This window comes from Neovison vison, chromosome 4 (assembly GCF_020171115.1).
Source record: "Neovison vison isolate M4711 chromosome 4, ASM_NN_V1, whole genome shotgun sequence".
Classification (NCBI taxonomy): Eukaryota; Metazoa; Chordata; class Mammalia; order Carnivora; family Mustelidae; genus Neogale; species Neogale vison.
The window spans coordinates 69,047,600-69,058,073 of NC_058094.1; the positions used below are offsets into that span (position 1 = coordinate 69,047,600).

At 34.7% G+C, this 10,474-nt stretch overlaps 1 pseudogene; it reads right to left on the reverse strand.

Moving 5' to 3' along the window:
* Positions 1-8,525: 8,525 nt before the first annotated feature.
* Positions 8,526-9,539, reverse strand: LOC122904553 (annotated as a pseudogene).
* Positions 9,540-10,474: the final 935 nt, after the last annotated feature.

The following is a 10,474-nucleotide window of genomic DNA, read 5'->3' on the forward strand; positions in this document are numbered from 1 at the left end:
CCCATTTCTTCATTGGATTATTTATTCATTGGGTGTTGAGTTTGATAAGTTCTTTATAAATTTTGGATACTAGCCCTTTATCTGATATGTCATTTGGGAATATCTTCTCCCATTCTTTCAGTTGTCTTTTGGTTTTGTTGACTATTTACTTTGCTGTGCAAAAGCTTTGTATTTTGATGAAGTCTCAGTAGTTCATTTTTGCCCTTGTTCCCCTTGCCTTTGGTGATATTTCTAGGAAGAATTTGCTGTGACTGAGGTCAAAGAAGTTGCTGCCTGTGTTCTTCTCAAGGATTTTGATGGATTCCTGTCACATTGAGGTCTTTCATCCATTTTGAGTCTATTTTTTTTGTGTGGTGTAAGAAAATGGTCCAGTTTCATTCTTTTGCATGTGGCTATCCAGTTTTCCTAACACCATTTGTTGAAGAGACTGTCTTTTTTCCATTGGACATCCTTTCCTGCCTTGTCAAAGATTAGTTGACCATAGAGTTGAGGGTCCATTTTTGGGCTCTCTATTCTCTTCCATTGATTTATGTGTATGTTTTTGTGTCAGTACCATACTATCTTCATGATTATAGCTTTGTAATAGAGCTTGAAGTCTGGAATTGTGATGCCACCAACTTTGGCTTTCTTTTTCAACATTCCTCTGGCTATTTGGGGTCTTTTCTGGTTCCATATAAATTTTAGGATTATTTGTTCCATTTCTTTTAAAAAAATTGTTGGTATTTTGATAGGGATTATACTAAATGTATAGATTGCTTTAGGTAGCATAGACATTTTCACAATATCTGTTCTTCCAATCCATGAGCATTGGATGTTTTTCCATTTATTTGTGTCTTCCTCAATCAATTTCATGAGTACTTCATAGTTTTCTGAGTACAGATTCTTTGTCTCTTTGGAAAGGTTTATTCCTAGGTATCTTATGGTGTTGGTTGCAATTGTAAATGGGATCGAGTCCTTTTTCTTCTGTCTTGCTGATGGTGTATAGAAATACAACTGATTTCTGTGCATCGATTTTATTTCCTTACATTTTACTGAATTCCTGTATAAGTTCTAGCAGTTTTGGAGTGGAGTCTTGGGTTTTTCCACATAAAGTATCATATTATCTGCAAAGAGTGAGGGTTTGACTTCTTTGCTGATTCAGATGCCTTTAATTTCTTTTTGTTGTCTGATTGCCGAGGCTAGGACTTCTATTACTATGCTGAATAGCAGTGGTGATAGTGGACATCCCTGCCGTGTTCCTGAACTTAGGGGAAAAGCTCTCAGTTTCTCCCCATTGACAATGATATTCACTGTGGGTTTTTCATAGGTGGCTTTGATGATATTGAGGAATGTACCCTCTATCCCTACACTCTAAAGAGTTTTGATGAAGAAAGGATGCTTTTTCAGCATCTACTGAGAGTATCATATGGTTCTTGTTCTTTCTTTTGTTAATGTATTATATCACACTGATTGATTTGTGGATGTTGAACCAACCTTGCAGCCCAGGAATAAATCCCACTTGGCCATGGTGAATAATCCTTTTAATGTACCATTGGGTCCTATTGGCTAGTATTTTGGTGAGAATTTTTGCATCCATGTTCATCAAGGCTATTGGTCTATAATTCTCCTTTTTGATGGGGTCTTTGGTTTTGGGATCAGGTAATGCTGGCTTCATAAAATGAATTTGTGAGTTCTCCTTCTATTTCTATTTTTTGGAACAGTTTCAGGGGAATAGGTATTAATTCTTCTTTAAATGTTTGGTAGAATTCCCCTGGGAAGCCGCCTGGCCCTGGTCCTTTGTTGGGAGATTTTTGATTACTTTTTCAATCTCCTTACTATTTCTTCCTGGTTCAGGTTTTCTATTTCTTCCTGGTTCAGTTTTGGTAGTTTATATGTCTCTAGGAATGCATCAATTTCTTTCAGATTGTCAAATTTGCTGGAGTATAGTTGCTCATAATATGTTTTTATAATTGTACTTCTTTGGTGTTGGTTGTGATCTCTCTTCTTTCATTCATGATTTTATTTATTTGGGTCCTTTCTCTTTTCTTTTTGATAAGTCTGGCCAGGGGTTTATCAATCTTATTAATTCTTTTAAGAAGCAGCTCCTAGTTCCATTGATTTATTCTACTGTTCTTTTGGTTTCTATTTCATTGATTTCTGCTCTGATCTTTATTATTTCTCTTCTTCTGCTGGGTTTAGGCTTTCTTTGCTGTTCTTTCTCTACCTCCTTTAGGTGTAGGGTTAGGTTGTGTATTTGAGACCTTTTTTATTTCTTGAGAAAGGCTTATATTGCTATATACTTTCCTCTCAGGACCGCCTTAGCTGTATCCAAAGAGTTTGAACAGTTGTGTTTAAATTTTCATTTGTTTCCATATATTCTTTTTAATTCTTCTTTAATTTCCTTGTTGACCCATTCATTCTTTAGTAGGATGCTCTTTAGCCTCCATGCATTTGAGTTTTTTCCAACTTTCTTCTTGTGATTGAGTTCTAGTTTCAGAGCATTGTGGTCTGAAAATATGCAGGGAATGATCCCATTCTTTTGGTACTAATTGAGACCTGGTTTGTGACCCAGGATGTGATCTATTCTGGAGAATGTTCCATGTTCACTAGAGAAGAAAGTGTATTCTGTTGCTTTGGGATGAAGTATTCTAAATATACCTGTGATGTCCATCTGGTCCAATGTGTCATTTAAAGTCTTTATTTCCTTGTTGATCTTTTGCTTAGATGATCTGTCCATTTCATTGAGGGGGGTGTTAAAAGTCCCCTACCGTTATTCTGTTATTGTTGATGTGTTTCTTCGATTTTGTTATTGATTGGTTTATATAATTGGCTGCTCCCATGTTAGGGGTATATCATATCTAAAATTGTTGATCTTAAAAAAAAATTGTTAGATCTTGTTGGACAGACCATTTAAGTATGATATAGTGTCCTTCCTCATCTCATTATAGTCTTTGGCTTAAAATCTAATTTGTCATGGGGTCAGGAGGGAGACAAACCATAAAAGACTCTTAATCTCACAAAATAAACTGAGGATTGCTGTGGGGTGAGGGGGAGGCATAGGGTGGCTGGGTAATGGACACCGGGGAGGTTATGTGCTATGGTGAATGCTGTGAAATATGTAAGCCTGATGATTAACAGACCTGTACCCCTGGGGCAAATAATACATTATATGTTAATAAAAATAATTTAGAAAATGATGAACCATGAGAGACTATGGACTCTGAAAAACAATCTGAGGGGTTTGCAGTGGCGGGGGGGTGGGAGGTTGGGGTACCAGGTGGTGGGTATTATAGAGGGCACAGCTTGCATGGAGCACTGGGTGTGGTGAAAAAATAATGAATACTGTTTTTCTGAAAATAAATAAATTGGGAAAAAAAAATAATTTAGAAAATCTAATTTACCTGATAAAAGGATTGCCACCCCAGCTTTCTTTTGATGTCTATTAGCATAGTAAGTTGTTTTCCACTCCCTCACTTTAAATCTGGAGGTGTCTTTGGGTCTATGATGAATTTCTTGCAGACAACATATCGATGGGTCTTGTTTTTTTATCCATTCTGATACCCTGTGTCTTTTGATTGGGGGTTTTAGCCCATTTACATTCAGGGTAACTATTGAAAGATATGAATTTAGTGCCATTGTATTGCCTGTAAGGTGACTGTTACTGGATATTGTCTCTGTTCCATTCTGGTTTGTTACTTTTAGGCTGTCTTTGTTTAGAGGACCCCTTTTCAGTATTTCCTGTAGGGCTGGTTTAGTGTTTACAAATTCTTTTAGTTTAGTTAAGTTTTTTTTTTTTTTTTTTCTTGTCCTGGAAGCTTTTTATCTCTCCTTCAATTGTCTTTTTGTAAATTTATGTATTGGACACAGAGAGAGAGAGAGAGAGATCACAAGCAGGCAGAGAAGCAGGCAGAGCTAGAGGTGGAAGCAGGCTCCCCACTGAGCAGAGAGCCCAATGTGGGGCTCGATCCCAGGACCCTGAGATCATGACCTGAGCCGAAGGCAGAGGCTTAACCCACTGAACCACCCAGGTGCCCCCTCTCCTTCTATTTTCAATGACAGCCTAGCTGGATATAGTATTCTTGGCTGCATATTTTTCTTGTTTAGTGCTCTGAATCTATCATGCTAGTCCTTTCTGGCCTTCCAGGTCTCTGTGGATAGGTCTGCTCCAATCTAATATTTTTATCATTGTATGTTACAGACCTCTTGTCCCAAGCTGCTTTCAGGATTTTTTTTTTTTTTTTTTTTTTGTCATTGAGACTTGTAAGTTTTACTTGTAAGTTTTAGATGATGGGGTGTGGACCTATTTTTATTGATTTTGAGGGGGATTCTCTGTGCCTTCTGGATTTTGATGCTTTTTCCATTTGCCATATTAGAGAAATTCTCTACAATAATTCTCTCCAATATATGTTCTGTCCCTCTTTCTTTCTTCCCCCTCTGGGATCCCAATTATTCTAATATTGTTTTATTTTATGGTATATCACTTGTCTCTTGAATTCTCCCTTCATGGTCCAGTAGTTGTTTGTCTCTTTTTTGCTTAACTTCTTTATTCACTGTCATTTGGTCTTCTATATCACTAATTCTCTCTTCTGCCTCATTTATCCTAGTAGTAAGAGCCTCCATTTTTGATTGTACCTCATTAATAGCTTTTTTGATTTCTACTTGGTTAGGCTTTAGTTCTTTTATTTCTCCAGAAAGGAATTCTCTAATATTTTATGTGCTCTTTTGAGCTCAACTAGTGCCTTGATAATCGTCATTCTGAACTCTAGTTCTGATATATTACTAATGTCTGTATTGATTAGGTCCCTAGCCATTGGTACTGCCTCATATGGTTTTTTTTTTCCTTGTGGTGAGTTTTTCTGCCTTGTCATTTTATCCAGATAAGAACAGATGAATGAGAGAACAAAATACAAAAAGGGTGGCAAACACCCCAGAAAAATATATGCTAACCAAATTGGAAGAGACCCAAAACCAGGCGAAGAAGAAACAGGTGGAAAAGAAAATAAATAAAAAAACTATAAAAATATATATTTATATATATATTATATAGATAGATAGATAGATAGATATAGACTGGTGAATAGAACAGAGCTACCCACTTGATTATGGGGGGTATTCAGGTCTCTTAGAAGAAATTACCTCCCAAAATTTTAAAGAAGGAAAAACTTACATATATACAAAAATAAGGGTAAACATGATGAAGGGATGGAATATGACTGTAAAGATGAAAATTAAAAAAGATTCTAAAAAAGGAATTGATAAGATAAGAAGTTGGTTAGAAAAAGAAAAAAATGGAGAGAATGTGATCAGGCTGGAGAAAAGAACAAAGCCATGCACTAGATTTAGAGTATATTTTGATCTGTTAGAAGAAATTGTATCCCAAGATTTTAAAGAAAAAAAAACTATATGTTTACAAAAAATAAGTTTAAATACAATGAAGGGATAAAATATGACTATAACAATGAAAATTTTAAAAGATATTTTTAAAAAAGGCATTGATAAGATAAATAGTAAATGTTAAACTGAGAAAGAGGAAAAGTTAAAAAATAGAGTAAAAAAATAAAATTAAAAAAATTTAACTTTGAAAGACTAATGGATCATGGGGAAAAAAGCCATGAATTCTATGCGTTGTTTTCCCCTAGCCCTGGAGTTCGACAGTTTTCATTGAAATTTGTCTATTCTAACAGCTCAAATTTTCTGGCATAAAATTTTTATAATAGTCTCTTTAAAAAATTCTCCTCTTTATCTAGGGTTATATCCATCATATAACTCTTAATATTATTTTGTTTATAATCATTTTTTCTTGATCAGTCTTACTAGAGATTTTCTATTTTACAAAGATCCATTTTTCAGTTTAGTTGATACTCTCCATTATATCTTTAACATGTTAATTTTAACTTTTATTAATCTTCAATTTAGATTTTATTTTGTTATTCTTTTTTTAAACTTCTACAGTTTGACTTAAGTTCATTAGTTTTTACACTTTATTTCTTATGATGTAAGTGTTTAAAGCTGTATCTTTGCCTTCAAGTAATGCTTTTACTGCTTCCTACAACATTTAATTTATGATACTTTGAATTTCACTTAGTTCTCTGTATTTTTCCAGAATATATTTTTTCTTCCTTTTATATTCATCTTTTCTATATCTTTTTGATTTAAGTATGCTTCTGGTGAGTAGCTTATAGCTAGAATTTTAAAATCCACCTGACAGTCTCCATCTTTTAACTGGGAAGTTAAATCCATTCACTTTCAGTGGAATTTAGGATATATATTTGGGTTTGTTTTAACCTGTCTTTAAAAAATTTGTTCTATTTTCCTTTTTTATCAGTCTCTATTTTCAATGATACCATATTTGTTTTTAATCTTCCATTTTTTCTCTAATTATTTGGAAGTTAGGCACTGCTTTCCTTTTCAAGGAAAAGGATTTTTTCCATATATATACTTTGAGTTTAGATTTTTTCCATATATATACTTTTTTTTTAAAACTTCTTTGAAAAAGTAGAGCAGATTAGATATAGTTTGTTCACTTTGAGGATGACATTGGTCCTTTGGAATTCAGAATCAAAATATATTAAAGCAAGCCATGTATATAAAAATAGGAGAGTGAAATAGATTAAAAAATGGGGTTTCTGTTTGGATACCTAACACATGACAGCTTTTGATGGACATGGATTTCTTCTCTTAATAATTATTTATATTTAACTTAATGAGTTGTGAAGTTAATCAGTGTCTTAACACTCCTGACTAAATAGTAGAAGGTACTGAACTTTGATCATCCTCTATCAGATTATTTACTATTGTTGGCCAATATTAGTTTTTTTTAATATGTATTTTTTATTTTTTAATAACATATAATATATTATTAGCCCCAGGGGTACAGGTTAGTTTTATTTTTTTAAACTCTTAAATTAGACATCATTATAGTTATAGGTGATATGTTTAAATTTATTGATTTGTATATTTATCAATATCTTTGCTCATTTTTTCTTTTTATCTCTTAAAACTTTTAGTTCATTTTCTTTCTTCCTGAAGTACATTTTTATAAAATTCTTTCGTTAAGTTTCCTTATGGCAAACTCTTGGATTTTTTATCGGAAGATGTCTTTACCCCAGTTAATAAAAGATAGTTTATTTGAGGATGCAGGTCTCAATAGAGAGTTACTTTCTCTCAGCACTTCAAAGATATTATTCACTTCATCTTTTGGTTTCCATTCCTGCTCTCGAGAAGTGTGCTGTTTTTCTTATATAAACATAATACCACCATGTATTTTGTCATAACTATATATTTTGCTAGATTCGTGGATCACAGTATTTCTTATACTCTAGACCCCTACAATGAATTTATTATTTAGTTTTAATTTTCTTTCAATTGAGGTATTCTCTCTTGATTTCCTCAAAAAAATTTACATATGTGGTATAAATTCTGAGTTCTTTTATGTTTGAAAATGCCCTTCTTCTACCTCTTATGATTTAGCCCTGCCTATTGCAAGGCTCTCTCTTCCCTCCTTTAAAGGTATTCATGTCAAGACATAACACACCAGAGACATGACCCCAAGTAATGCAAAGGTTTATTACTCACTCAGGCATAGGCAAGTTGAGGGAGGCCCCAGATGGAGGGGTCCCACCAATGAGAAGGTTCTCCAACTTCCATATAAATGATATTCTGGCCAGGAGTAAAATTCTTGGATTATATTCACTTCTTTCAAATGTCTTTAAACAGTATTCCTTTTCTTTTTTTTCTCCTGGCCTCTAGTACTATCAGGGAGGAATGTGATAGTTATTCTGACTCTCTTTTCTTTTTAAATAATGTGATCTCTCTTTGGAAGTGTATGTGAATTTTTCTTAATCTTTGGAGGTCAGAAGTGACACAAGAATATGCCTAAATGTATATATTTTTACGTTAATCCTGCGTGGCACTTGGTTGCCCCTGCTGTTTGAAATGTCAGGTTTTATTTTCAGCTCAGGAAAACTTTTTTCATTTTTCCTTTTATTTGATTGTGGCTTGTCTTCTATTTCTTTTCTTCCTTTTGGAATGCCTTTATTTTCATTTGCATATCTGACTTCTTGAAACTGTCATCCATGTTTCTTTACATGAATGATTTCCTTTTATTTGTATCTTTTTCTCTGTCATATTTTTTTGTCATGCCTGAAACTACTTTTTTTTTCAACTACATGATTTCATGCAATTCTTCTAAACAATGACATAAAATAGATTTCCTGTGTATAAATAACTTACATACTCTCCATAAAATAAATGCTTAAAGGTGCTAGAACAGATCATCTGCTGCTACAGTATTCTCGTATCCAACAGAGTTCATGTATAATATGTAAATACTCAAGTCCAATATTAAAAACTCACTTTAATAAAGTTTCTCAAACTATATCAATATATCTAAAGTGCATATACATTTTTTAAGAAAGATTATTATCAATAGCTTTTCTATAAAAATGAGTTTGATAGTTTGGCCCATCTAACTTTACTACTATGAGTATTAACTTTTAACTTTTAATGTGGTCAGGCTTATTCTACCTTCTCTCAGCATTGACACCAACAGAATCAAAAGCAGCTAATGAGGTGCTAACATGTGAGGATTAATCCAGTGATTCCAGTCACAATGCATTCCAGGAGAGGGTACCCATGGTACTGGAATTAGGCGATATGGTTTATTTTTTTCGTCCCTGATTTGGATAACAAAATGGAATAGAAGGAGGATAGTGGTTCTGAAGACCATTCCCTTGGTACATTCCTGGCTTTTTTCTGGGCAAAGGGTGCCACACTGGAAAAGGTTGGAGCATCAATTCTGAAATCTGGTACACAGGGCTTGGGGTCGCAGTCACGGAAGTGGGTTTCACTTCTACTTCCTTACTTGTTTCTTCATTTGAAGAAGAGGATCCTGAATGATAGTCAGAAGTAACCTTATCAAGGGCCCTGGTAACTTTCCTGGAGATTTAATGCTTGTTCTCATCCTCATTTTCAAAGCTGGCAACAATGAATGCATTGTTTTTCTCTTCATACCAACAGCACACCTCGCATGGATCCACCCAAAGAGTGAGTTCCTTCGGTAAGCCTAGATCACTGTACAAGATGCAGCTCTTCTCACAGGCTTTCAGGACTTCAGGATCAACTCTCTGAAACTTATTGACACAAATGCATCTGTAAGGCTGTCCTTTTGATATTTTTTTCTGGATACCAGTGATTTTTATATTTTTCTTGATGTATAAGTGTCAATTTCTCAGCATTCCTCTCAACTGCCTTTTTTTTTTTTTTCCAACTTGCCATGTTTTCGAACTAGCCTTGTGAAAAAGAAGACAACAGAAGCAATTTCTTTCTTCATCTTTCCTGCAACCGCCACCCTGGGGCTGCGGATTTGGCATCCCGACCATTTCCAGGCTGGGAACTGACCTCGCTGCCACAGCGGGCCATGCTATGCGGCAGCAAGCCTCCATCATATTTTAATCTTATAGAGCTTCTAGCTTACTAATCCTGATGACTACTTTGTATCAGTAGTATTTTTTGGATTCATTTTGTAGGTTTTAAATTCTGAAGTAATGTTTATTTTTTAAGTTGCCAGACATATTTCTTTCCTTCAAATAAACCTATCCATAAAACCAGTCTTTAAAAAAGTGAACAAAGAAATGTAATCTGAAAAAAGAAAATCTGTCCAAGAGTTGTCTTCATCAAAATAAAAACCTTCTCCACAGTGAAGGAAACAATCACCCAAACTAAAATGCAACCTATGGAATGGGAGAAGATATTTGTAAATGACATATCTGATAAAGGATTAGTATCCAAAATACATAGAACTTATAAAACTCCATACCAAAACCAAATAATCCTGTTTAAAAATGGGCAGATGTTTTACCAAAGAAGACATCCAGATGGCCAACAGACACATGAAAAGATGTTCCATATCACTTATCATCAGGGAAATAAAGATCAAAACTACAGTGAGATACTGCCTCAAACCAGTTAGAAGGGCTAAAATTAACAACACGAGAAACAACAAATGATGGCAGGGATGAGGAGAAAGGGAAACCCTCCTTACATCATTGATGGGAATGCAAACTGGTGCAGCCACTCTGGAAAAACAGTATGGAAGAGTTATCATTATGTTTTAATTAAAGTTCTCTTTCGGTTTCTTCTGCCATTAAATCTGCTTTAATAGGAGCCACCTATTCAGGTATGGTCCATAAATTCTTTACTGCTCTTATCAGCAATATGGGGATGGGGTTGAATCTCATATGGGGCAGAATTTGGGGTCTCTTTAAGCAGTGTGGTTCTCAATACTGGGGAGGATCAGTGGTCTCCAGCTCTGGTTCTCCCTTAGGCAATCTTAGCATTTTCCCATGGTTGTTCAGAGAAGCCAGTTTCCTCTCCAGTAGCTTGGTCCTCCTGGAGTTACAAACAAAATGTGTCCTCCACTGGCTGCCCTGCTGAATTTCCTTGGGAACTAAATGTCAAATGATGGTGGGATTGCCTCTGTCTTTAACAGTGAGCC